Raw genomic sequence first — 19,303 nt, 5'->3', positions numbered from 1 at the left:
GGAGAGTTGGTGAAGTTAATGATACACTATTTTTGGAAGATAAGTATGAAAAGGGCTTGAAAATCTTATGCTTGGGCACTTTGGACTTCTTTTTAAACTTGCTCTTTGGAGTAAATCAGAGAGAAACAGAAAAGTCTGCTATTCCTGAATTAAAGGCTTTTGAATTATCTGGGAAATGGTTAAAATGCAAATTCTCACGTGTCATCCCAGAACCACAACTTAAGAAACAGTAAAAAAATTAAAAAAAAAAAGACCATTCAGTTGACCAGGTGCCCATCGAATTTTTTTTTTTTTTTTTTTTTAGACAGAGTCTTGCTCTGTCACCCAGACTGTAGCACAATGGTGTGATCATAGCTTACTTACTGCAGCCTCAACATCCTGGCTCAAGCAATCCTCCCACCTCAGCCTCCCAAGTAGCTAGGACTATAGGTACATGCCACCACACCCAGCCAATTAAAAAAAAAAAAATTGTAGAGATGGGGGTCTCACTATGTTGCTCAGGCTGGTCTTGAACTCCTGACCTCAACTGATTCTTCTGCCTTGGCTTCCCAAAGTGGTGAGATTACAGGCATGAGCCATGGTACTTGGCCCCTGTTGGAATTTATAAGAAATTACAGAAGACACTGAATAAGGGCAGGTCTACTAAGACAATGTGATCCTTTGACCTGGGAGGCAGAGACCCTTTCAGAGTGCCCATGAGGTCAAAATTTGTCATAATGGCCAGGCACAGTAGCTCATACCTCATGCTGTAATCCCAGCACTTTGGGAGTCTGAGGCAGGAGAATTGCTTGAGGACAGGAGTTTGAGACCAGCCTGGGCAACATAGTGAGACCACATCTTTAAAGGAAAAAGAAGAAAAAAATAGTCATAACGACGTTAAGATACTATTTGGTACAAAAGGTAGCCAGGTGTGGTGGCATGCACCTGTAATCCAAGTTACTTGGGAGGCTGAGGCAGGAGAATCGTTTGAACCTGGGTGGCAAACGTTGCAGTGAGATAAGATCACATCACCGCACTCCAGCCTGGTCAACAGAGCAAGATTCCATCTCAAAAAAAAGATATTATTTGGCCTTTTTCACAATTCTCAAGTAAGTAGTGGAGTTTCCAAGTGACTACATGACAGGTACACAATGGAATTAATGGAATGCAGAAGCACATAAGAACCTAGATCTCTTTTATTAAAGAGATCATTACACTTTTAATTAGTACAAATATTGATAATCCATATAACAAAACTTTTTTCATGTCCAGTTTTTCTGACAACCAAAAAGTTGCCTAATTAGCAAATTAAACTAGTGTATTTATGAATTAAAGTAAAGATTACTATTTTTTCTTAAATATTTTTGTTTTGGCCAGGAGCAGTGGCTCACACCTGCAATCTCAGCACTGTGGGAGTCTGAGGCGGACTGATTGCTTGAGGCCAGGTGTTCAAGACCAGCCTGGGCAACGTGGTGAAACCCTGTCTCCACTAAAAATACAAAAAATTAACCAGGTATGGTGGCACACACCTGTAGTCTCAGCTACTCAGGAGGCTGAGATGGGAGGATTGCTTGAGCCTGGGAGGTCGAGGCTGCAGTGAGCCAAGATCGTCCCACTGCACTCCAGCCTGGGCAATGGGAGTGAGACTCTGCCTCAAACAACAACACAGTTCTGTTTTGCAAAACTAGGATTTTGTTGTTGTTGTTAGTTTAGTTACGGAGTCCCACTGCCTTTACTTGCCCATCATCCATTGTACCCTCTTCTGCTTAAGAGTCCCCAGTTTTCAGCCAGGCACAGTGGCTCACACCTGTAATCCCAGCACTTTGGGAGGCCAACGTGGGAGGATCCTCTGAGGTCAGCAGTTCGAGACCAGCCTGGCCAACATGTTGAAATCCCATCTCTATTAAAAATACAAAAATGAGGCAGGAGTGGTGGTGTGCGCCTGTAATCCCAGCTACTTGGGAGGCTGAGGCAGAAGAATCACTTGAACCCAGGAGGCGAGACTGCAATGAGCCGAGATTGTGCCACTGCAAGCCAGCCTGGGAGACAGAGGGAAACCCCGTCTGAAAAAATAAATAAATAAATAAGTCCCCAATTTTCTAACGGGGAGCCACCTCCCCAGTGATCTCAGTCCACGAGGTTCAAGAGGAGGTAAGCACTACTCCTGGATTCCAGCATGTGCATGTAACCCAGGCCTAGACAATCAGTGTATTCTATATACCTAGAACAATGATGGGTGCAGGCATATCCCCATGCATGACCCGATCAAACAATGCAACTTAACTCTGGGAGTCATTAGAACTGTTCTGAAAGAGGCACTGTCCTGACATGGGGATTGCTGAAAGGATAGAATATAAGCTTGGAGACTTATCACTCTAAAGGAAGAGCATACTCAACAAAGAAAATGCCGAGAAATAGAAAGAGGAAGACAAAGTCCAAATGACATCATTCAGTCCTGGATTCAGCCAAGGCTGAACTTTTCACACACATGAATCAATAAATTTTCCTTTTAGATTGAAGCCAGTTTGAGCTAGATCTTCTGACATGTGCAACAGTAAGAGTCCTGACTAATGTAATTGCACATGGTTAATAGTCCTGATTCATTACATTAGTCTTTTAAGTCCTGATTCATTACATTAGTCTTTTATCATGCCAAGTGCTTATATAAAATCTTCCCGGCCGGGCACGGTGGCTGACGCCTGTAATCCCAGCACTTTGAGAGGCCGAGGTGGGTGAATTGTCTGAGTTTGGGAGTTCGAGACCAGCCTGGCCAATATGGTGAAACCGGGTCTCTATTAAAAATACAAAAAATTCGAGGCCGGGCGTGGTGGCTCATGCCTGTAATCCCAGCACTTTGGGAGGCCGAAGTGGGCGGATCACGAGGTCTGGAGATTGAGACCATCCTGGCTAACACAGTGAAACCCCATCTCTACTAAAAATACAAAAATTAGCCGGGCATGGTGGCAGGCGCCTGTAGTCCCAGCTACTCGAGAGGCTGAGGCAGGAGAATGGCGTGAACCTGGGAGGCGGAGCTTGCAGTGAGTGGAGATCACGCCATTGCACTCCAGCCCAGGCGGCAGAGTGAGACTCTGTCTCAAAAAATAAAATAAAATAAAATAAAATAAAATAAAATAAAATAAAATAAAATAAAATAAAATAAAATAAAATAAAATATAAATAAATAAAATAAAATTAGCCCGGCTTGGTGGTGCACGTCTGTAATCCCAGCTATTTGGGAAATCTCTTGAACCTGGGAAGCGGAGGTTGCAGTGAGCCGAGATCGCGCCACTGCATGCCAGCCTGGGCAACAGAGTAAGACTCAGTCTCAAAAAAAAAAAAAAAGAAAGAAAGAAAGAAAGAAATCTTCCCCTAGAGTTTATTTGCCTGATGGTTGCAACGTTCCTGGATGTGGGTGGCTCTCTCCTTCCCTGCTCATGTCTGACTAACTACCAACTGTAACAACTTGGAAAAGACAAATACTGTATTCCACTTATATGGGGTACCTAGAGCAATCAAACTCATAGAAACAAAGAAGAATGGTGTCTGCCCAGGGCTAGAGTGAGGAGGGAATGGGACGTTATTATCTAATGGATGCACGTTTCAGTTAGGGATGATGAACAAGTTTTGGAGATGAGTAGTGGTGATAGCTACACAATAACAGGAATGTACCTAATGCCACTGAACTGCACATTTTGAAATGGTAAATGTTATGTTATATATATATTTTAAAAAAAAATGTTGACCAGGCACAGTGGCTCATACCTGTAATCCCAGCACTTTCGGAAGACAAGGCAGGAAGATCATTTCAGCCCAGAATTCGAAACCAGCCTGGGCAAATAGTAGGACCTCGTCACTACAAAACAAAAAAATAGCCGGTTGTGGTGGAGTGCACCTGTAGTCCCAGCTACGCTGGAGGCTGAGGTGGGAGGATTGCTTGAACCCAGGAAATCGAGGCTACAGTGAGCCATGATCCCACCACTGCACTCCAGCCTGAGCAACAGAGTGCAACCCTGCCTCGAAAAAATTTTTTTTTTTGTTTTAGGCACATAATTATTGAGAATAATTTTCAAGAATCGGGCTTGCTTATCTGTAGGGCTTTTTCCCCTGCGGGTTAATATGCACTTTGAAGTTTCATTCATTCATTGCTGAATGTGTGCTTTGAAGTTCCATTCACAAAAGTTCATTGACAACTTGCTGAAGTTGCAACAGTGAGAAAAACAGACGTAGTTGCAGCCACAACAGAGCTTACTGTTTATTGGGGGAAATAGGTAACAAGAAGTTAAATAAATAGGTTGGGTGTGGTGGCTAACCCCTGTAATCTCAGCACTTTGAAAGGCCAACGTGGGCGGATCACTTGAAGCCAGGAGTTCCAGACCAGCCTGGCCAACGTGGTGAAAACCCATCTCTACTAAAAATACAAAAAATTAGCCAGGCGAGGTGGCACACACCTGTAGTCCCAGCTACTCAGGAGGCTGAGGCAAGATAATTGCTTGAACTTGGGAGACAGAGGTTGCAGTGAGCCGAGATCACACCACTGCACTCCAGCCTGGGCGACAGGATGAAACTCTGTCTCAAAAAAAAAAAAAAAAAGAAGTTAAACAAACATATAAAATAATGAATTATAAATGTGAAGAAGTAAACATTGTGCTAAGATACAGATTAATAGGGGTGGGGAAGACCTACTTTAGATGGATCTGATAGTTGCTTTATTGTATGCTAGAGCTGAGTGATACAATAAAAATAGATATTCGGTCTCTGACCTTGGTTCCCAGCACACAGCTCTTAAAACCCTTGGAATCTCTGGAGAGATAAGAATGTTTTGTGTATGCTAAAAGACAACTGGTGGGTGGGTGTCCCTAGATAGCTTCAGGATTGGGGCTAGTTTCCAGAAAGACCAAGGCATGATTAGAGGCTTGGAACTTTTAGCCTCACTGCCTGATCTGTGGGGAGGGAAGAGGAACCAGAGATCCACTTAATCACCAATGCCAGTGATTTAATCATTCATGCCTACACAATGAAACATCCATAAAAACCCTAAAGAACAGGGTTCAGAGAGATTCCCGGGTTGGTGAACACATCAAGATGCTTGGAGGGTGGCACTCCCAAGGAAGGCATGGAAGCCCTCCCCACAACCCGTACCTTGCCTTATTCATCTCTTCCATTTGACTGTTTCTGAGTTATATCTTTTATATCTAAAAAAAAATATTAATAGGGCTGGGTGCAGTGGCCCGCACCTATAATCCCAGCACTTTGGGAGGCCGAGGTGAGTGGATCACCTGAGGTCAGGAGTTCAAGACCAGCCTGGCCAACATGGCAGAACCCTGTGTCTACTAAAAATACAAAAATTAGCCAGGCGTGGTGGTGGGCACCTGTAATCCCAGCTACTCGGGAGGCTGAGGCAGGAGAATCATCTGAACCCAGGAAGCGGAGGTTGCAGTGAGCTGAGATTGTGCCACTGCAATCCAGCCTAGGCAACAGAGCAAGACTCCGTCTCAAAAAATAAAATTAAATTAAATTAAAATAAAACAAAGTATTAATAGTAAATAAAGCATTTTCCTGAGTTATGTGAGCCATTCTAGCAAATCATGAAACATAACGAGGGAGTAATGGGAGCCTCCAGTTTATAGCTGGTTGGTCAGAAGTACAGGTGGCAAGCTGGGACTTACAACTGACATCTGAAGGGGGAGCAGTCTTTTTTTTTTTTTTTTTTTTTGAGACGGAGTCTTGCTCTGTCCCCCAGGCTGGAGTGCAGTGGCGCAATCTCGGCTCACTGCAAGCTCTGCCTCCCGGGTTCACGCCATTCTCCTGCCTCAGCCTCCTGAGTAGCTGGGACTACAGGCGCCCGCCAACACGCCCGGCTAATTTTTTGTATTTTTAGTAGAGACGGGGTTTCACCGTGTTAGCCAGGATGGTCTCGATCTCCTGACCTCGTGATCTGCCCGCCTCGGCCTCCCAAAGTGCTGGGATTACAGGCTTGAGCCACCGCGCCCGGCCAGGGGGAGCAGTCTTGTTGGACTGAGCCTATAACTTGTGTGATCTCATGCTCACTCCAGGGACAGTGTCAGAATTGAACTGAATTGTTGGACACTCAGTTGGTATCTAGAGAGCTAGAGAATTGGTTGGCATGAGAAAAAAACCCACACATGTGGTATCAGAGATATTGTGAGTGAAAATAGTTCAGAGGCTGCCATAACAACGTACTACGAACTGGGTGGCTTAAACAACCGAAATTTATTTTCTCACAGTTCTAGATGTTAGAAGTCCAAGATCAAGGTGATCTCAGAGTTAGATTTCCAGTGAGCCCTTTTTCCCTGGCTTATAGACAGCTGCCTTCTTGCTGTGTCCTTATGTGGCTTTTCTTCTGTACACACACACACAGAGAGAGAGAGAGAGAGAGATTCTCTGTTGTCTCTCTTTTTTTTAATTCAATTTTATTTATTTTTAATTTTTAAAATTTGAGACAGGGTCTTGATCCGTCCCCCAGGCTGGAGTGCAGTGGCGCGATCTCAGCTTGTTTGCAGCCTTGACCTCCAGGACTCAAGTGATCCCCCACCTCAGCCTCCCGAGTAGCAGGGACTACCGACACACTCTACACACTCAGCTATTTTTTTTTTTTTTTTGTAGAAGCAGAGTATTACTATGTTGCCCAGGTCTCAAACTTCCAGGCTCAAGCAATCCTCCCACCTTGGCCTCCCAAGGTGTTGGAATTATAGGTGTGAGCCACTTTACTTGGCCTCTTTTGTCTCTTCCTCTTTTTTTTTTTTTTTCCTTTTGAGATGGAGTTTTGCTCTTGTTGCCCAGGCTGGAGTGCAGTGGAGCAATCTCGGCTCATTGCAATCTCCACCTCCCAGGTTCAAGCAATTCTTCTGCCTCAGCCTCCCGAGTAGCTGGGATAACAGGTGCCTGCCACCATGCCTGGCTAATTTTTTTTGTATTTTTTTGGTAGAGACAGGGTTTCACCATGTTGGCCAGGCTGGTCTCAAACTCCTGACTTCAGATGATCCACCTGCCTCAGCCTCCCAAAGTGCTGGGATTACAGGCGTGAGTCAACGCGCCCAGCCTGTCTCTTCCTCTTCTTATAAGGACAAAAATCCTATTGGATTAAGGCTCCACCCTTATGACCTCATTTAACCTTAATTACCTCACTGAAGGCCCTATCTCCAAATACAGTCACATTGGGGGTTAGAATTTCAACATGAGAATTTGGGATGAGGGACCTAATTCAATCCGTAACAGATAGTTAATGGGGGAAGGCCTCTCAGAGGAGATGACATTTCCACTCAGACCAAAAGCACCTACAGGAACTTGTTATGATATGAGCCAGAGGAAGGTCACTACAGAGCAGAAATGTGTGCAGAAGCTAAATGTACATTTGTCATACTGTTTGAGAATACTGAGTTATGCTGCAGGAAAAAATAAAAAACAAATGGGATAGAGGAAACTCCTAAGATGAGTTAAATATAGATAAGCAATTAGTGGATAGAGCATGTGTTTTAAATGTAGATGAAAAGAAATGAAAGAACCAAAAATAATATTCATGAGACATAAATATGCAATGAGGGACCTAGACGCTAAATATTCATGACAAGTTAAATATATACGAGACATTTAACATTCAGGATACACTAAATATACATGAACACTTAATATTTATGAAGTCTTAATTCAACTACTCATTGGTAAGAACTATTCTGGTGCATGTGTCCTCTGCCCAAAAAACACAAACTCATAACCCGAGTAAAACCCATAGTTGTTCGGCAAGTTAATTGGCAAGCGACAGCTGTAGGCCAGGTGTACGTGTTCCTCCTGAGTCCTTCTGGTAGAACAAGTATATGCCACTGACTCAGGGCACCTTCTGTCTGTGGGCACCTTTGCCTAAATGTCAACTTTGGTCCATCAACAGAGAAGATTGATGCAAAGAGTCATACCAACGTTGCATAACCCAGGATTTATGTAGTGTGAATCTTCTATGTTTGCACCCTTCCTTAATTGTGTGTTAACTTACCCCATTTCTTTCCTTTTGCTTTTTGCTCTATGTTTTAAGTTGGTTTTTTTGTTTTGTTTTGTTTTTGAGATGGAGTCTCGCTCTGTCACCTAGGCTGGAGTGCAGTGGCACCATCTCAGGTCACTGCAATCTCCGCCTCCCAGGTTCAAGTGATTCTCCTGCCTCAGCCTCCCTAGTAGTTGAGATTACAGGCATGTGCCACCATGCCTGGCTAATTTTTTTTCTGTATTTTTAGTAGAAATGGGGTTTCACCATGTTGGCCAAGCTGGTCTTGAACTCCTGACTTCAAGTGATTCACCCACCTTGGCCCTCCAAAGTGTTGGGATTACAGGCATGAGCCACCATGCCTGGCCTAAGTTGATTTAATAAACTGTATGTGATTCAAGCATTTTAATTTGGTCTATAAGCCCTTGTGTCCTTTGATCTTTGGGACAGCCTGCCTGATAGTGTAATTGAAGTTTACCATTGCATCAGGGTAATTTCCCACACAACAAAAGGCCTTAAAATAGGAAAAGCTCAATAATATGTTCTAGAACTGCAGTAGAATAGCCATTAGCCACATTTGGCTATTTAAATTTAAGTTGATTAAAATTAAGAAAAAAATTAAAAATTCATTTGTTCAGGTGCACTAGCCACATTTCAAGTGGTCGATAGTTATGTATGGTTGGTGAATGCCAACAGACAACTGAACAGTGCAGAAGAACATTCCTATCATCACATAAAGTTCTATATTTTTAGTACAGATGGAGTTTCACTGTATTAGCCAGGATGGTCTCGATCTCCTGACCTCGTGATCCGCCCGCCTCGGCCTCCCAAAGTGTTGGGATTATAGGTGAATCACATAAAGTTCTATTGGACAATAATGTTCTAGAAACTTAGAGGCCAGTGTAGCTAGAGGGTGATACTGAGGACGGTTGGCAAGAGATGGGTTTGGAGAGGAATATAATGTCAGTGTCATGCAGGGAATTGTGCCCCATGGTAAGAGTTTGAATTTTAGTCTAACGTGTATAATCTGGTTTATATCTTAAGAAGATTCCCTCTAGCTATTGGCAGAATAATAGGTTGGAAGGTATGCAGAATATGGTTAATAGTAGGTCCAATAGCAATCCTTTGAAAATCTAGCTTAGGCTGGGCGTGGTGGCTCATGTCTGTAATCCCAGCATTTTGGGAGGCCATGGCGGGCAGATCACCTGAGGTCAGGAGTTCAAGACCAGCCTGGCCAACATGGTGAAATTCCGTCTCTACTAAAAATACAAAAATTGGCCAGGCACAGTGGCTCATGCCTATAATACCAGCACTTTGGGAGGCTGAAGCGGGTGAATCAGGAGGTCAAGAGTTGGAGAACAGCCTGGCCAACATGGTGAAACCACGTTTCTGCCAAAAATACAAAAAATTAGCTGGGCATAGTGGTGGGGGCCAAAACAAAAATTATTAGCTGGGTGTGGTGGCATGTGCTTATAATCCCAGCTGCTTGAGAGGCTGAGGCAGGAGAATTGCTTGAACCCAGGAGAGGCAGAGGCTGCAGTGAGCTGAGATTGTGCCACTGCACTCCAGCCTGGACAACAGAGCAAGACTCCATCTCAAAAAAAAAAAAAAAAAGGAAAAGAAAATCCAGCTTAGCTGGGTGCAGTGACTCACACCTATAATCCCAGCACTTTGGGAGGCTGAGGCAGGAGGATTGCTTGAGTCCAGAAGTTCCAGACCAGCCTAGACAACATGATGAAACCACATCTCTACAAAAAATTAGCCAGGGCTGTGTGTGGTGGCTCACACCTGTAATCCCAGCACTTTGGGAGGCTGAGGCAGGTGGATCACTTGAAGTCAGGAGTTCAAGACAAGCCTGGCCAACATGGTGAAACCCCATCTCTACTAAAAATACAAAAATTAGCTGGGTGTGGTGGCACACACTTGTAATCCCAGCTGCTAAGGAGGCTGAGGTAGGAGAATCGCTTGAACCCAAGAGATGGAGGTTGCAGTGAGCCGAGATTGTGCCACTGCACCCCAGCCTGGGCAACAGAGTGAGACTCTGTTTCAAAAAAAAAAAAATTACCCAGGAGTAATAGTGCATGCCTGTAGTCCCAGCTACTCAGGAGGCTGAGGCAGGAGGATTGCTTGAGCCCAGGAGCTCAAGGCAGCTGTGAGCAATGATCATGTCACTGCATTTCAGCCTAGGCAACAGAGTGAGACCCTATCTCAAAACAAAAAAAAACAAAAACAAAAAGAAAGTCCAGTTTACAAGGGTGGTCCTTGGCTGGAACTTGGATCTTGGGAAGGTTTACACCACCCAACTGACAAGAATGGCTCATTGTGTCTAAATTGTATGAATGCTGTGCTTTATGCTTATCTTAGTCTATATGCAGGCTGATAAAACAAAATAGCATAAACCATTTCTGTTCTTATAAACAACAGAAATTTATTTCTCACAGCTATGGAGGCCGGGATGTCCAAGATCAAGGCACTGGTAGATTCAGTGACTGGTGAGGGTCTAGTTCATAGAAGGTACCTTCTTACTGAGTCCTCACATGGTAGAAAGATGAGGAGTCTCTCTCAGACCTCTTTAATTAGGGGACTAATCCCACTCTGCTCCCATGATCTAAACACATCCCAAAGATCCAACCTCCTAATAACATCACCTTGTGTGTGAGGTTTTCAACATATGAATTTTGGAAGGATGTAAGTATTCAGACCACAGTAATGCTGAACACCTGCTTTCCTTTGAGGAATCAAGGATTTTGGTACATTTTGCATAGGCAGCGGGTGCCTATGCAACTAGCTCCCATAAAATCCTGGGGTGTGGCCGGGCGCGGTGGCTCACACCTGTAATCCCAGCACTTTGGGAGGCTGAGGCAGGTGGATCACGAGGTCAGAAGATTGAGACCATCCTGGCTAATGCGGTGAAACCCCGTCTCTACTAAAAATACAAAAATTAGCCAGGCGTGGTGGCAGGTGCCTGTAATCCCAGCTACTCAGGAGGCTGAGGCAGGGGAATCGCTTGAACCCGGGAGGTGGAGGTTGCAGTGAGCTGAGATCGCACCACTGCGCCACTGCATTCCAGCCTGGGTGACAGAGTGAGACTCCGTCTCAAAAAAAAAAAAATCCTGGGCTGCTGGGTCTTTAACAAACTTACCTGGTTGGCAACATTTCACTTGTATTGTCACAACCCATTGCTGGGAGAATTTTTTTTTTTTTTTTTTTTGAGACAGAGTCTCCCTCTTGTTGCCCAGGCTGGAGTGTAATGGCATGATCTTGGCTCACTGCCACCTCCGCCTCCCGGGTTCCAGCGATTCTCCTGTCTCAGCCTCCCAAGTAGCTAGGACTTCAGGCGCCTGCCACCACATCCGGCTAATTTATGTATTTTTAGTAGAGACGGGGTTTCGCCATGTCGGCCAGGCTAGTTTTGAACTCCTGACCTCAGGTGATCTGCCTGCCTCGGCCTCCCAAAGTGCTGGGATTACAGGTGTGAGCCACTGCTCACGGCCGCTGGGAGAATGAAGCATGTCCTGTGTGATACCAGTGGAAGAGAACCTTTGGAAGCTTGGGCCTCGTTTCCTCTGAACTTTGCCCCATATGAGTTTTTCTTTTGCTGATTTTGCTTTGAATCTTTTTGCCATAATAAATCACAGGTGTGAGTATGACTATATTCTGAGTCCTGTGAATCTCCTTCGTAAATAATTGAAACTGGGGGTGGTCTTGGGGACCCCGACACAGAGGAGGAGAAAATAACAATGAAGTGGGAAGACTTTGAGAGGCAATTTCAATAATTCAGATGAGAGACAATGATGGCTTGGACTAGAATGGTGACAAGATGAAGAGAAACGAAGATTTTCAAATATTATCATTGTTGTAGAAATACAGGCATAGAAAGCAAATCCTCCACTGATATGGTGATGGGAAATTTGGTTCTTTCTCTCCAATTCCCCACTCCTTTTTGGGTTTTAACTTTGATTCAATTTACTAAGTATTTACATGCCTGCCTATAATGTTCAAAGGATGAAACCACCCATATGTAGCTCATCTTCTTCACTTTCCATATCCACAAAATGTGTAAGTTTTTCCCTTGAACAGCTCTCATTTCTATTCCTTCTGTCTCTTCTCCATTGCTGGTCCCACCGTTATATCTCTTGAGGTTCAAATTAATGCATCAATTCAGAAAGTCAGTCTTCCTAATATCAAGTTCTCACATCCTTAGCCACATTAAACATGTTCTAATTTTCCTTAGTTACCAATCCATTCCCATTGCCATCACATGAAATTCCTTTTCCCCAGTTTCAAGGCTCTCCATAATCTAGTTCCATCCTATCTGGCTTAACTTCCCATCCTAGTCTTCCCTGATACCTTTCCTCCTCTCCCCGGGGCTCCACTGACCCAGTGTGATCCTTCCTACCCCAAGGCTTTAGTCATTCACTTTTATTCTTATTTTTTAGTAGAGATGAGATCCCGCTTTGTTGCCCAGGCTGGTCTCAAACTTCTGGGCTCAAGTGATCCTCTTGCCTTGGCCTCCCAAAGTGCGGGATTATAGGTTTGATACACCCTACCTGGCCTCATTTACTTCTTATACTTTTCTCTCTCCTTATCCCTCTGATTCATTCAAGCCCCATTTTATTCATAAAGCCTTTCTTTTCTTTCTTTTTTACTTTTTTGTGTTAGGATCTCACTCCATCACCCAGGCTGGAGTGCAATCATGACTCACTGCAGCCTTGACCTCCTGGGCTTAAGTGATCCTCCCAAGTAGCTGGAACCATAGCCATGTGCCATCACACCCATCTAAATTAAATTTATTTTTTTTGTAGAGATGGGGGTCTCCCTATGTTGCCCAGGCTGGTCTCAAATTCCTGGGCTCAAGCAATCCTCCTGCCTCGGCCTCCCACAGTGCTGGGATTACAGGCACAAGCCCCCATGCCCAGCCTCCATCTTTATTTTGAGTTTCCTAAATCAAATTAAATTTGGCATTGGCTTCATTTGCCTGTCTCATGTAATGACCAATATTCTCATGTCCCTCCCTCCTTGAAGTATACATAAATCCTGGAAACTATGGACTCCAGGAAAATTGAATGAAGAAGCTTGGCCTCTGGTTTATCATTTTATGGCTTGGAGATATTCACTGGCCTCATTTTGTTTGAATATAAGCAGCTCTTTTGGGGGCATCTACTTTCTTTAGATCACTGGGACTTTTACTGCAGGTTCTATGGCCACATTTCTTAGAGTTGAGGGCCCAGGCACCCATACACAACTTCAGTGGTTTTGTACCCACCAGGACAGAACTGTATTGGATCAAGACTAGTATCTCCGGACTGGCACGGTGGCTCACGCCTGTAATCCCAGCACTTTGGGAGGCCAAGGCGGGCGGATCACCTGAGGTCAGGAGTTTGAGACCAGCCTCAACATGGAGAAACCCCGTCTCTACTAAAAATACAAAATTAGCCAGGCATAGTGGCACATGCCTGTAATCCCAGCTACTCAGGAGGCTGAGGCAGGAGAATCGCTTGAACCTGGGAGGTGGAGGTTGCGGTGAGCCAAGATCGCGCCATTGCACTCCAGCCTGGGCAACAAGAGCAAAACTCTGTCTCAAAAAAAAAAAAAAAAAAAAAAAGACTAATATCTCCATTAGTCATAGACTTATATACAATCTCATAGTAACTTCTTTTATATGGGTAAGATTTTTCTTTCAAGTTAAATTGCTTTGTAATTTATGCTTTTGTATGCCTTACTGTGCTGAACATGGTAAATCCAATAAATACTAGTTGATAGGCACAAAGAAGAGAATGCATAGTTTCTGCCTAAGGGAATTTACAACTGGCCAAGGAAATATAACCAAGAAGGGGAGGCTCAGATGTGACCACAAATTAAGGAATTGTAAGATAACTAAAATGAGAATTTAAAAGGAAGGAAGTATTATAGAGGATCTAAAAAGACAAGATTGGCTGGGTGTGGTGGCTCAAACTTGTAATCCCAGAACTTTGGGAGGCCAAGGCGGGCGGATCATGAGGTCAAGAGATTGAGACCATCCTGGCCAACATGGTGAAACTCCGTCTCTACTAAAAAAAATACAAAAAAATTAGCTTGGCGTGGTGGCACGCGCCTGTAGTCCCAGCTACTTGGGAGACTGAGGCAGGAGAATTGCTTGAACCCGGGAGGTGGCGGTTGCAGTGAGCCGAGACCGCGCCACTGCACTCCAGCCTGGAGACAGAGCAAGACTTAGCCTCAAAAAAAAAAAAGACAAGTTTGTATCTTGCTGGGGGTTCAGAAAGGATACATGGAGAGGGACACATTAAAGAATGCTTTTGAAGTTTTGAGCCTCTTTAAGAGAGAAAAGAAGACGTGTTTTTTACTTCCTAATTTTTTGAGATAAATTTTTTTAAGACAAAGTCTCACTCTGTCACCCAGGCTGGAGTGCAGTGGCGCCATCTCAGCTCACTGAAACCTCCGCCTCCCAGGTTCAAGCAATTCTCTTGCCTCAGCCTCCAGGGTAGCTGGGATTACAGGCGCCCCCCTAATCATGCCCGGTTAACGTTTTGTATTTTTAGTAGAGATGGGATTTTGCCATGTTGGCTGGTCTCGAACTCCTGACCTCAGGTGATCCGCCCGCCTCGGCCTTCCAAAGTGCTGGGATCACAGGCATGAGCCACTGAACCCAGCCATACTTTTTAATTTAAAACAACACTCTTGGGGGTGGATGCAGAAATCTGGATGCATTCTATTCTCTCTCCCCTTTGACCCCTCTTCATTAAGATTAGAACTACATTCAAATTTAATTAGCCAGATATGTCATTTTATTACTTTAACATTTAATATCTATTAATGTAGATTCAAATGGTGTAATTTAATTTCTTAACTAATAGCTACATGAGAAGCTTTCAGCCATTCTCCTCGACTTTTATGTCAGCAGTGGAAGTCCGTGATGTAGTCACTAGTAATAAAAAGGCTGGGCTGGGAGCGGTAGCCCATGGCTATAATCCCAGCACTTTGGGAGGCTGAGGGGTCGAATCACCTGAGGTCAAGAGTTCAAGACCAGCCTGGCCAACATGGTGAAACCCCGTCTCTACTAAATATTCAAAAAATTAGCTGGGAGTGGTGACACACGCTGGTAATCTCAGATACTCAGGAGGCTGAGGTCGGAGAATAGCCTGAACTTGGGAGGCAGAGGTTGCAGTGAGCTGAGATCACGCCATTGTACTCCAAACTGGGCAACAAGAGCAAAACTCTGTCTCAAAAAAAAAAAAAAAAAAAAAGGCTGACTTTTAGCCAGGCATGGTGGCAGGTGCCTATAGTCCCAGCTACTTGGGAGGCTGAGGCAGGAGAATCACTTGAACCTGGGAGGCTGAGGTTGCAGTGAGCCAAGTTCATGCCATTGCACTGCAGCTTGAGCAACAAGAGGGAAACTCCATCTCAAAAAAAAAAAAAAAAAGGCTGATCAGTAGACTGCAGGCACCAACGACCTGTTTGAGCACTTGTCACTGCTCCATCCTCACCTCCCAGGCCCAGAAGAATGGTATGATAAGGTCAAATTTAGCTATATACTATCACAAACTAACAAATAATACATCTGCCATTCCCCCTCCCCCTTCCCAGGTACCTTTCCAATAGGATTGACGACAAAACTGGCTGGCCTGATACAAGATACAGATGAAGGAGAACATGATGACGTAAAAAAAAAGCATTAGACACAAGAAAAACACTATCTTTCATTTCATAAGAAAATACTAAAAAGCAGAGAGATAAATGTTTTATTGTTAGATAGGAATGTGTATGAATATTAGTGACTGATAACTAATAAAAAATGAAATTCTAGAATCCTGTTTGCATATATTTGAAAAAGAGATGCCAGAACCGCATTTGTGTGGGATCTCTCACCAAAAGCACTAACAATACGGTCATAGTTAAATTACTGTATTTCAAACAGCTGAATGCAGGTCAGGATGAGGGAGTGGGGTTAGAGCTGGAAAGAAAATTCAGTACTGAGGATAGGTAGGTAATAAGCTCAGGGACTGCATTTGTTTCTGCAGCCAGAAGTTTTCTGATGATTCTTTGATGGCTGATATATATCGGATGTTAGTTTAAAAAGTGGTTTGCAGGGCCCTTCAAAAGAGTCATATTCAGCAGATGTAAGGTGGGTCTAGGAATCTGCACTCTTTTAATACACCCTCTAAGTTATTCGAATGCAGGTGATCTGGAGATTGTACCTTGAGAAACATCTAGAGCAATTGCTGCTTCAATTTTTCTGTACATTTATTTATTTGATTTGAGATGGAGTTTCTCTCTTGTTGCCCAAAGTGGAGTGCAGTGGCACAATCTTGGCTCACTGCAACCTCCTCCTCGCAGGTTCAAGAGATTCTCCTGCCTCAGCCTCCCTAGGAGCTGGGATTACAGGTGAGCACTACCCCACCCAGCTGATTTTGTATTTTTAGTAGAGATGGGGTTTCACTATGTAAGTCAGGCTGGTCTCAAACTCCTGACCTAAGGTAATCCACCCACCTTGGCCTCCTAAAGTGCTGGGATTACAGGTATGAGCCACCACACTCAGCCCAAATTTTCTATCCAAAAAGTAGAGTGTAGAAAACTTTCTAGTTGTAGAGAGTGGCTAAGGAACTTGTTCAGAAAGTTTATTTCGAATATTAGAGGTGCTAAGGGACTCTTGAGGGAGACTGGAGGAGCCACGGGTTAAGAGATGCTTAAGAGGAGTGCTTCTTAAACCTCACGTGCACACACATCACCAGGGATCTTGTTAAATGCATTTGCTAATTCAGTGGGACTGAGTGGGTCCTGAGAAATTATGTATTTTTAACAAGCTCCCAAGTGATGATAATGCAGCTGGTCCTGGCCAGGCATGATGGCTCACACCTGTAATCCCAGCAGTTTGGGAGGCCGAGGCAGGTGGATCACCTGAGGTCAGGAGTTCGTGACCAGCCTGACCAATATGGTGAAACCCCATATCTACTAAAAATACAAAAATTAGCCAGGTATGGTGGTGTGTGCCTGTAATCTCAGCTACTTGGGAGGCTGAGACAGGAGAATTGCTTGAATCTGGGAGGCGGAGGTTGCAGTGAGCCAAGAGCACGCCACTGCATAGCCAAAATGACTAACTGACAGAGTGACACTCCATCTCAAAAAAAAGGTAATGCAGCTGATCCCAGGACCACACTTTAAATAGCAAGACTTTATACTGAAAATGGGGTATATAATGGAGAGAGATATGTTTAGTTAGACATTGTATATGAAATGGAAAACCAAAGCATAAAACACTATCAAGTTTTGAAATAAACTTAATCCAAAAGTTAAGCAAACGTGAATCTTGAAAAAGAAAATAACTGAATAGAACCCCAGGCAGTGCAGATTGTCTAAAAGTGAATCACAAGGCTCTAACTCTCAGGTTTTCCCAGGCTCCACCCACCCCCACGGAGCATGTTTGATGCTTACACGAAAAGAAGGGTTATAGATAAGGTCATAGGCAAGGTCCCATCAGCTTCTATTCAAAATAGTCCATCAAAGTTTCTTAAAGAAGCTGGGTGTGGTGGCCCATGCCTTTAGTCCCAGCTACTTGGGAGGCTGAGGTGGGAGAATCACTTGAGGCCAGGAAGTCAACGCTGCAGTGTGCCGTGATGGCGCCACTGTACTCCAGCCTGGGTGACAAGAGTGAGGCCTTGTCTCAAAAAACAAAAACAAACATTTCTTAAACTCGTTGTTTTCTCTGATTAACAAATCCACTCCCTACAAGCTATAAAATGCAACTTTGCAACACAGGATAATCAATTATTGAACCAAGATCTGGCCAGTGCAGTGGCTCACGCGTGTAATCCCAGCACTTTGGGAGGCCAAGGCAGGCGGATCACTTGAGGTCAGTAGTTCGGGACCAGCCTGGCCAACATGGTGAAACCCTGTCTCTACTAAAAATACAAAAATTAGTTGGGCATGGTGGTGGGCACCTGTAATCCCACCTACTCGGGAGGCTGAGGCAGGAGAATTGCTTAACCTGAGAGGTGGAGGTTGCAGTATGCCAAGATTGTGCCACTGCACTCCAGCCTGGGTGACAGAATAAGACTCCATCTTAAACAAAAAAAAAACCCAATATCTTTTTTTCTGAGACGGAGTCTCGCTCTGTCGCCCAGGCTGGAGTGCAGTGGCACAAAACCCAATATCTTATCATAGCTTTCTCTGCTGAAAATCCCAGATGGTCCCCCTACTGTTAGAGACAAAAACCTAAATTTCTGAGCTTTTAATTCAATTTCCTCCACATTCTTCTCTGTCACTCTATTTCCAGCCCTATCTCTTGCCAATAACCAGTTTTCTCACACATTCTTAATGCACTTCACACCCACCTACAGGGTACTTCCTACTTCTAGGCTTCTGCTCCAATCAGTCGCTTTGCTGGAATGCCCTTTTAAAAAATACATTCTTCAAAGCCTAGCTTAAACATAATAATAATCATATGCAATAGTAACCTGTATTTACATAGTCCTTACTATTTGCTAGCCACTACATTATCTCAATGAATCCTCACCCCAACTCTGAAAGACAGGGATTATCATTTTCCATTCATTCATTCGGGAAATATTTATTGAGCCCCTAATGCGTGCCAGACACTGCTTATGGCACAAGTCTCTTCCTTCAACAGGCTTACATTCCAGCTTTAAGAGACAAATAATAAGGCCAGGTACGGTGGCTCACGCCTGTAATCCCAGCACTTTGGGAGGCTGAGGCAGGTGGATCACTTGAGGTCAGGAGTTCGAGACCAGCCTGGCCAACATGGTGAAGGCCAACATGGTGAAACCCCGTCTCTACTAAAAATACAAAAATTAGCCGGGTCTGGTGGTGCATGCCTGTAATCCCAGCTACTGAGACACGAGAATAGCTTGAACCTGAGAGGTTCACACCACTGCATTCCTGCCTAATGGTTGAAGACAACCATTAGCCTTGAAAATAGCTAGTGGCCAAGAAAACAGCAAGGGCAAGGAGCATGCTTGACAGGTTTGGCAAGGGTAGATGACTGAAGAGGAGGATGGTTGGGGCTGAGGTGAGAGAAGTGGGGCTAATTCACATAGAAGGGCTTTCTAGGCTAGTCTAAGAATTTTGCTTTTTTCTCCAAGTTAGATGTAAAGCCATCATGCATTTTAAAAAGTCGTGGGCTATTGCCTTGAAAAGTGATCACAAGGAGACCTGTTAGGAGGCTACTACAAAGGCCCAGGTAAGACATGATGGACCAAGCTGCAAGCAGTGGAGGTGGGGAGAAAAGGTCAGATTCTGGATCTCTTTGAAGGTTCAACAGGCAGAATGTGATGGCTTGCAGGTGAGAGAATGAGAGACATTCTTTACTTAGGCCAAGCA

General features: G+C 44.2%; 1 long non-coding RNA gene across 1 annotated transcript; it reads left to right on the top strand.

The window, feature by feature from the left end:
- The first annotated feature begins 966 nt into the window (after nucleotides 1–966).
- LOC131383520 (uncharacterized) lies at nucleotides 967–15,648 on the top strand. Its single transcript, XR_009213632.1, has 3 exons — nucleotides 967–1,088; nucleotides 1,357–1,492; nucleotides 15,554–15,648. It is a non-coding gene; the product is annotated as an uncharacterized LOC131383520 (long non-coding RNA).
- The last annotated feature ends 3,655 nt before the right edge of the window (nucleotides 15,649–19,303 follow it).

This window comes from Hylobates moloch, unplaced genomic scaffold (assembly GCF_009828535.3).
Source record: "Hylobates moloch isolate HMO894 unplaced genomic scaffold, HMol_V3 SCAFFOLD_5, whole genome shotgun sequence".
Lineage (NCBI taxonomy): Eukaryota > Metazoa > Chordata > Mammalia > Primates > Hylobatidae > Hylobates > Hylobates moloch.
The sequence above is the reverse complement of the archived record's forward strand: the minus strand, read 5'-3'. Positions and strand labels throughout refer to the sequence as shown.